At 42.7% G+C, this 8727-nt stretch overlaps 1 protein-coding gene across 2 annotated transcripts in view; it reads right to left on the reverse strand.

Moving 5' to 3' along the window:
- WNT11 (Wnt family member 11) overlaps window positions 1-6763 on the reverse strand; it is a 136097-nt gene extending 129334 nt beyond the window's left edge. The window contains exon 1 of one of the 2 annotated variants that reach the window (XM_068266650.1): window positions 6309-6763. The gene's annotated coding sequence lies outside the window, so the exon portion shown is untranslated. Of the gene's footprint in view, window positions 1-6036; window positions 6243-6308 lie in introns of those variants that run through there. The other variant, XM_068266651.1, reaches the window with a different exon arrangement.
- Between the last annotated feature and the right edge of the window lie 1964 nt (window positions 6764-8727).

The raw sequence follows: 8727 nt of genomic DNA on the forward strand, positions 1-8727 counted from the left end.
CCAATTTTGCCGCTATTCTCATTTGTGTGGATGATCAGCGCTTCAGAATGCAGTCAGTGGAAATGGACCCTTAGAGGAGTAAACTGAGTGAATATACTTTGACGTGGTAAAGATGAATACTCACTACCAGATGGCAGAAGATGGATCCAGCGTCGTCTCTCTGACGACAAGCGTTCCACGATACATCTTCCTGCTGATGGGTATGCGTGACGTCATGTGACGTTACACGACGGGTCTGAACGGGAAGCCAAACGATTGCGGTACTTCACGCGGGGTCACCGGGGATCCTAAAGTTCTGATCCTCCGTGATTGTACGCCTGTACCGACGTCGTGAGATCGCAGAGACGATCACACGTCGCTTAAAGTATCGCCGGCAAAATCATCTGAAAAATCACATCGTAGGTACTGGTCTTAAGATTGTATCATTAGCAGGCACCTCTCAGCAAGCAGTATGTGCTGCCTCCTTCTAGTTCCCCATTCCACGAAGCCTTCAGCTCACATAGATTAGTGCAGAATTGGCTGTTGGCCTCAGCAGTGGAACATCAGCACATCACAAGGTCCATCACAGATCTATAGAGCCTGGCCTGCCTTCTCTACTGCTGAGAATGCTTGGAGGTATCTATTGGCTGCTGAGGAGGCTGCTTGTCCTCACACTCTACCGTATTATACCTTCCTCTGATTTATTTGGCACCAGCAGCTCTGTAATGATTAGCTTCTCAGACATTCCTTGTATTGTTCTTGAGTTATTGTTCTGTGCCTTTATCTTCTATTCTCCTCAACTGCTCTTCTTCACCCAGCTTGCCTCCTGCAACCCCCATACCATGGTCTGGAGCAGCATCCATCCCTTCCCCTGCCTGCGCCAAGGCTTATTCCTCCTCCTGTTCCAAGTCTCATCCCTATCCCTACCTGCTCCAAGCCTTATCCCTTCCCCTGCCTGCTCCAAGCCTTATCCCTTCCCCTGCCTGCTCCAAGCCTTATCCCTTCTCCTGCCTGCTCCAAGCCTTATCCCTTCTCCTGCCTGCTCCAAGCCTTATCCCTTCCCCTGCCTGCTCCAAGCCTTATCCCTTCCCCTGCCTTCTCCAAGCCTTAGCCCTTCCTCTGCCTGCTCCAAGCCTTATCCCTTCCCATCCCTGCTCCGAGTCCAAGCCTTATCCCTTCCCATCCCTGTTCCAAGCCTTATCCCTTCCCCTGCCTGCTCCAAGCCTTATCCCTTCCCATCCCTGCTCCAAGCCTTATCCCTTCCCATCCCTGCTCCGAGTCCAAGCCTTATCCCTTCCCATCCCTGCTCCGAGTCCAAGCCTTATCCCTTCCCATCCCTGCTCCAAGCCTTATCCCTTCCCATCCCTGCGCCAAGCCTTATCCCTTACCCTGCCTGCTCCAAGCCTTATCCCTTCCCATGCCTGCTCCAAGCCTTATCCCTTCCCATCCCTGCTCCAAGCCTTATCCCTCCTCCTGTCTGCTCCAAGCCTTATCCCTTCCCATCCCTGCTCCAAGTCTTATCCCTTACCTTGCCTGCTCCAAGCCTTATCCCTTCCCATCCCTGCTCCAAGCCTTATTCCTTCCCATCCCTGCTCCAAGCCTTATCCCTCCTCCTGCCTGCTCCAAGCCTTATCCCTCCTCCTGCCTGCTCCAAGCCTTATCCCTTCCCCTGCCTGCTCCAAGCCTTATCCCTTCCCATCCCTGCTCCAAGCCTTATCCCTTCCCATCCCTGCTCCAAGCCTTATCCCTCCTCCTGCCTGCTCCAAGCCTTATCCCTCCTCCTGCCTGCTCCAAGCCTTATCCCTTCCCCTGCCTGCTCCAAGCCTTATCCCTTCCCATCCCTGCTCCAAGCCTTATCCCTTCCCATCCCTGCTCCAAGCCTTATCCCTTCCCATCCCTGCTCCAAGCCTTATCCCTCCTCCTGCCTGCTCCAAGCCTTATCCCTCCTCCTGCCTGCTCCAAGCCTTATCCCTTCCCCTGCCTGCTCCAAGCCTTATCCCTTCCCATCCCTGCTCCAAGCCTTATCCCTCCTCCTGCCTGCTCCAAGCCGTATCCCTTCCCCTGCCTGCTCCAAGCCGTATCCCTTCCCCTGCCTGCTCCAAGCCTTATCCCTTCCCATCCCTGCTCCAAGCCTTATCCCTTCCCCTGCCTGCTCCAAGCCTTATCCCTTCCCATCCCTGCTCCAAGCCCTAGGGATACCTAGCACTAAGCTCTGCCTCCCAGATCTCCCATCATATATATATATATATATATATATATATATATATATATATATATATATATATATATATATATATATATATATATATATATATATATATATATATATATATATTCCCAGCATAGATCCTGATTTAAATTTTTTTTAATCTTATCTATTAAATATATTTTCAGCACATAGTAATGAAAAAGAAGTAACTCATCAGTAAAAAGAGTAAAATGAGTTTAATACTCCCTAAGGCCAATGCATGCTGGCAGTACCGGTCATCCAAAATCAAATGTTGGTCATTTCAGAGGGAATTTCCCCGTACTTAAACTTTTTCCGGCCCTCTGCCAATCAGCGCGTTCTGATCTTTGAGAATGGGGAACGACAGACGACGAGCGCAATCTTCTGCTGGCGCCTGCAGCGGTATAACAATGGCGATCGGGTATAATATGTCAGCATGTCCCATCATTACCCAGCTGTCTGCAGATGTTAGGGGACACACATACTTGGAGAAGGTCTCTGAAACGATCTCCAATGATCATTTCTGGTGACCTAAATTTCAATGAGTCCAGGGACTTCCTGCTAACTGCTGTCTTCTTTCCTATCGGCTGAAAAACTCATTGATTTCATCTCATTCCCTTCAGCGAGGAAACTCAAGATTAAACAGAATCGGTTCTATATATCCAACTGTGGCCCATATGCAGTTAACTTTTTCTCCCGGGTTTTCCACTAGGTGATATGTCAATAAAACGCCTTTTAAACTAGAAGCAAGAAAGAACATTCTCTAAATATTTTTGATAGTATCGTTTCATCTACTTTTTGCTACCTCTTCAATTGTAAAGTTCTAAAAAGTTACTTTAAAAAAATGAATCTGCTTGGAGAAATCTCAGGAGAAAGTTGCACATGGCCCTATGTAACTATATGGCCCTTATTCAATTCACCTTTTCTCCAAGTTTTCCCCTGGACGATATTTTCACAGCTTGTCAATGAAATGCCTTTTTAAGCCACCAGCAAGCAAGAAAATATTGATAGTACTTATCCACTACTTTTTGGTACTGTCTCCAATTAAACAGAGTGCTTAAAAGTTTTCTTTAAAAAAGTTATCTTAAACAGAAGAAGAAAGAAAGGCCCATATGCAATTAACTTTTTCTCCTGAATTTTCTCCGAGGTGATATTTTCAAACTTGTCAATAAAATGCCCTTTAAACCACCAGCAAGCAAGAAAATACTTAAAATAGACTTGATAGTACTTTACACCTACTTTTTGGTACTTTTCAATTGCAGAGTACTGAAAAGTTTTAAAAACAGAAGATGAAATATTATCTCCTAAGAGAAAACTCAGGATTAAAAGTGAATTGAATTAAGGGTCTTTATGCCTTCCCACATACATGCATTCCAAACATTACGCTTTATTCTCCTAACAATAGTATAGTATGTAGTCATCTATCTAGGATACTCTGCTATTCTGCTATTTTTAACAATACTTACAATGTTACCCATCCTGTATACACACACACACACACACACACACGGATCACACACACACACACACACGGATCACACACACACACACGGATCACACACACACATATATATATACCCTGGGGTTGTTGGATATTGTGGATATTAACCCCTCTATCTCACTCATTAGCTATTTGTTCAATCCAGAGCGTTTGTTAATGCATTGCCCATAATATTTGTTACAAACATATCTATAAGAAAGCTATATGATAATAAATGTAATATGTATATTGACATACGTGCCTATGTACAAGTTATTAATATACAATGAGATCCTACTTCCTGTGTAATTTGTCTGTTAAATACATTAAAATATCATCTATTTTTTATAAAAGTCTGTCTGTCTGTCTGTCTGTCTGTCTGTCTGTCTGTCTGTCTGTCTGTCTATCTATCTATCTATCTATCCATCCCTTTCAGGCAGAGAATAGAGCAATATCAAGTTTGCTTCCAAAGTCCTCAAACTGCGCTCAGTTTCCAATTGGGTTTAGTGTGCAGACAAATGCCATAGTCCCAGGAAACCAAACACGGCATATGTACTGCAATCTGCAATCACATCTCACACTGATACACAAAGCCAAACACCAACCTACCAATAATAATAATAATACAATGTCTATAATCACATCTCCCACTGATACACAAAGCCAAACACCAAGCTACCAATAATAATAATAATACAATGTCTATAATCACATCTCCCACTGATACACAAAGCCGAACACCAACCTACCAATAATAATAATAATACAATGTCTATAATCACATCTCACACTGATACACAAAGCCGAACACCAACCTACCAATCATAATAATACAATGTCTATAATGCAACAACTATTGTGCCATACAAAGCCAAAAACAACAAGTGATATTCTGTACTCTAAAAGCAGTAATGCCAAAGAACCACCAACGCACACCAACGTCCAGCAGAGGTGGTGGGGTGCAGGGCCAAGAAGCCAAAGTCCATACAAGTATCCTAACAAGGTCCGCACAGCACTTTAACAGGAACTTTTTATTGTTCCATCACCATATACACACAATCGTAAAACCCAATCGATCGTAAAACGTATACCCTGAAAGCAGACACATTGTAAATGGTGGAATTATTACTACTATCACTGATGCAATATATATACTGTATATACTGTATATACATACCTTTATATCTGTTACGTACAGCTACACATATCTAACCTTGGACATGAGTATTATGTGAACTATGAATGCTTTGAGTTGTTAGTCTGAAATATGTAAGTGTATAAATAGCCTAAATAATGCATACAGGAATTCGATTTATAGAGCCAATGAGATCCAATGTACACATTATTTAAATAGACAGGCTGATTCAATGTATGGATTATACACCATAGAGAGTGACTGTGCTATGCAATGTATGGATTATACACCATAGAGAGTGACTGTGCTATGCAATGTATGGATTATACACCATATAGTGTGTCAATCTGCTATGCAATGTATGGCTTAAAAATAATAGATAGATAGATAGATAGATAGATAGATAGATAGATAGATAGATAGATAGATAGATAGATAGATAAATCCTATGTATACATTATTTATAAAAATAAATAAACATATGGATTATATATATATATATATATTTATTATTGAGAGTGAGAAAGGTATACAGTGTACGTGTTATCAATCACATAGATAAATATATCCTATGTATTCAATTTATTTATAAAAAAAAGAAAATTTAAAAAAATTAAATGTATGAATTATATATTGTAGATAGTGAATGAGGTATGCAGTGTATGTATTATAAACTATATAGATACATAAATCATATGCATACATTATATGGATGCATAGATAGACAGATACACAGATAGATACAATTGTATAGATAGATAGATAGATCCTATGTGTACATTACGCTAGGTACACACAATGTAATTTTCTGCCAGATTTACTGTCATATCTACTATTTCCAATCGATTTTCCATAGAAGTGAACAGAAAATTGATCGGAAATCAGATTGGACATGTTGGAAATAATCGATCAGACAGTAAATCTATCAGACAATTGCATTGTGTGTAGATAGCATTATTTGTCAAAAACAGAAAAAAAAATGAAAAGCATTGATTATATACCATAGATGCGTGTGCGAACATTATAATGTATGTGTTATAAATCAGAGCTAGATACATGGGTAGCTTACACTGATCAATCCAATGCGTGCCTTGTTTGTGATATAGCGATCGATAGATAGAACGATAGATAAACATATGTATAAATAAATCTATCAATCCAGCCTATGCCATATTTATCACAGAAAAATGAAATGTGTGTGTATTCTATACATACCTATGTCAACAGAATGAGAGATAGATACATGGAGGTGTATGTTATACAAGACAGAGGGAGAGAGGATGTCCAAACCTGAGTAATAAACAACAAAGATAGAATACACAAAAACTTTTTCCAAGGGCGATTGGCTAAAAAGCAACTCAGGCTGAAGTCCACAGAAAAGTTTGGAAAGTTGTGAAAAGTGGCTCTTGCCGATCTCAGCAGCTCCTCTTGTTATAGATACACAGCCCGGTCACCTCTCTCCACTTGCTGCAGGGTAATAAACTCACCATGTCTGTAATCCAGCAGCAGCAGCGATCCCTTCCAGACAAATAAGTCCAATTCCCTGTCCAGATCCAGGAGACTCTACCAGCACCCAATGCTTAATCCTGGTGCTTGTGGGGGTACAGCAGAGCTAATGGGTGGTACAGCAGTGCTAGTGGGGGTGATAGCAGAGCTTATGAGGGTGTCAGTCAGTCAGATCCATGGGACACACAGCACAAGCAGCACTGCAGCTGAATGGATGGCTGTAGCTCCAGTATAGTCCTCTCCTGAGTTTGGGGGAAGTTTGGACTGGAAGTTCTCCTAGGAAGACACTGCCAGCTAGAGGCTGCTCTGCCCCTCACTGCTGCTCAACCTGCTTATATCCCGTGTCATTGGCTTTGATCACACCAGTGATGTCAGACTTCATTAGCATAACAAAGTGCTGTGCAGCGGGACAGGCAGGCTGCGTTTGATGTCGGCTGCAGTCAGAGAGGAGCTGAGGCTGGAGGACAGGAGGGCTGCTGCTGCTGGGGAAGGGAGAGAGGGAGGGAGGGGTGGTGCAGCCTGCACTGCCTGCTGGAGGGATGAGCCCTGCAATCAGTACAGCACACCTCCCGTTTATTACCTTCTCACAGGAAGCCAGTGCAGCCTGCAACTGCTCCAATAATACTTTCTTTTTTTTCTTTTTCTTTTTTTTTTTTGAACCACTTTCCAGGAACGTTTTTAAAGCAATCCTGATGTGAATAAAGAAAAAATAAGGTACATACTTAAAGGAACCCTGAGCCATAGCTCCCAACTGTCCTTCTTTTGGAGGGGCAGTCCCTCTTTGGGAGCCCTGTCCCTCTGTCCCTCTTTCCTCCTCATTTGTTCCTCTTTCAGGACTTTGTCCCTCTATCTATGTAAATCTATATATATAAAATCGGATGTATGTATGTATGTATGTGTGTATGTGCCGCGATCACGCAAAAACGGCTTGACCGATTTGAACGAAACTTGGTACACAGATCCCTTACTACCTGGGATGATATGTTCTGGGGGTCTCGCGGCCCCCCTGCACACCTGGGCGGAGCTACAAACAGCAAATCAGATTCCACCCATTCAAGTCAATGGAAAAAATGTAAAAGGCTGCCATTCTCACAGTAATCAAGCCAGAGTCCCCACACAGGGCACAGTTGGTCACTTGGTGACCGAGGTTACAAATCCAGGAAAAGTGGGTGGATCATAAAACAGCCAATCAAATTTCAGCCGTTCATTTTAAATGGGAAAATGTAAACTGCAGCCATTCTTAGACGGTTAATCACAGAGTTCTCAAACTTGCCACAGTTGGTCACTGGGTGAATGCGATTACGATTCAAGAAAGTGGGTGGAGCCTACAACAGCCAATCAAAATTCACCTATTGATTTTCAAGGGGAATATTTAAACTGCTGCTATTCTTACACTTTTAATTGCAGAGGCTTCAAACTTGCTACAGCCGGTCATTGGGTGACTGGGGTCCAAATTCACTAAAGGGGCGGGGCCACATACAGCCAATCAGATTTCCTTGGTGGAGAAACTGCTTCCATTCACACATTTTTGATGCCAGGAACCTGACAGCTCACACACTTGGTCATTGAGTGACTGTGTGTCAAGGTTACAAAAAGTGGGCGGAGCCAAAACAACTTTTACTGGGAAAATATAAACTGCAGCCATTCTTACACCGTTAATGGCAGGGTTCTCAAACTTTGCACAGTTGGTCATTGGGTGACAGATTAAGATTTTGGAAGGTGGGTGGAGCCTACAACAGCCAATAAAAATTCCCCATTTGATTTTCAAAGGGAATATTTCATCTGCTACCATTCTCTTATACTGGTAAAAGCAGATGCCTCAAACCTGGTACAGTTGGTCACTGGGTGACTGGGGCCCAAATTCAGGAAGGGGGCAGAGCCACAAACAGCCAGATTTGTTTATTTTTCAATGGGAATATACAAAGTATTGATACCAAGGAACCCAAAGCTGATAAACTTGATAATTGAGTGACTGTATGTCAAGGTTAGAAAAAGTGGGCGGTGCCAACAACTTCATTTTTTACATTGCAGGGTTCTCATACTTTACACAATTGGCCACTGGGTGACTGGGATGAACATTCAGAAATGTGGGTGGAGCCTACAACAGCCAATCAAAATGTACCTATTGATTTTCAAGGGGAATATTCACATTGCTACCATTCTTACACTGTTAGTGGCAGAGGCCTCAAACCTGATACAGTCAGTCATTGGGTGACTGGGGTCCAAATGCACTAAAGGGGTGGAGCCACAAACAGCCAATCAGATTTGTTAGATTGATTTCAGCCATTCTGTTATTGGCAGGGTTCTCAAACGTGACACAGTTGGCCACTGGGTGGCTGGGACTAATGTTCAGAAAAGTGGGTGGAGCCTACAGCAGCCAATCAAAATTCACCTTTTGAT

The sequence above is a fragment of the Hyperolius riggenbachi genome, chromosome 2 (genome assembly GCF_040937935.1).
Source record: "Hyperolius riggenbachi isolate aHypRig1 chromosome 2, aHypRig1.pri, whole genome shotgun sequence".
NCBI lineage: Eukaryota > Metazoa > Chordata > Amphibia > Anura > Hyperoliidae > Hyperolius > Hyperolius riggenbachi.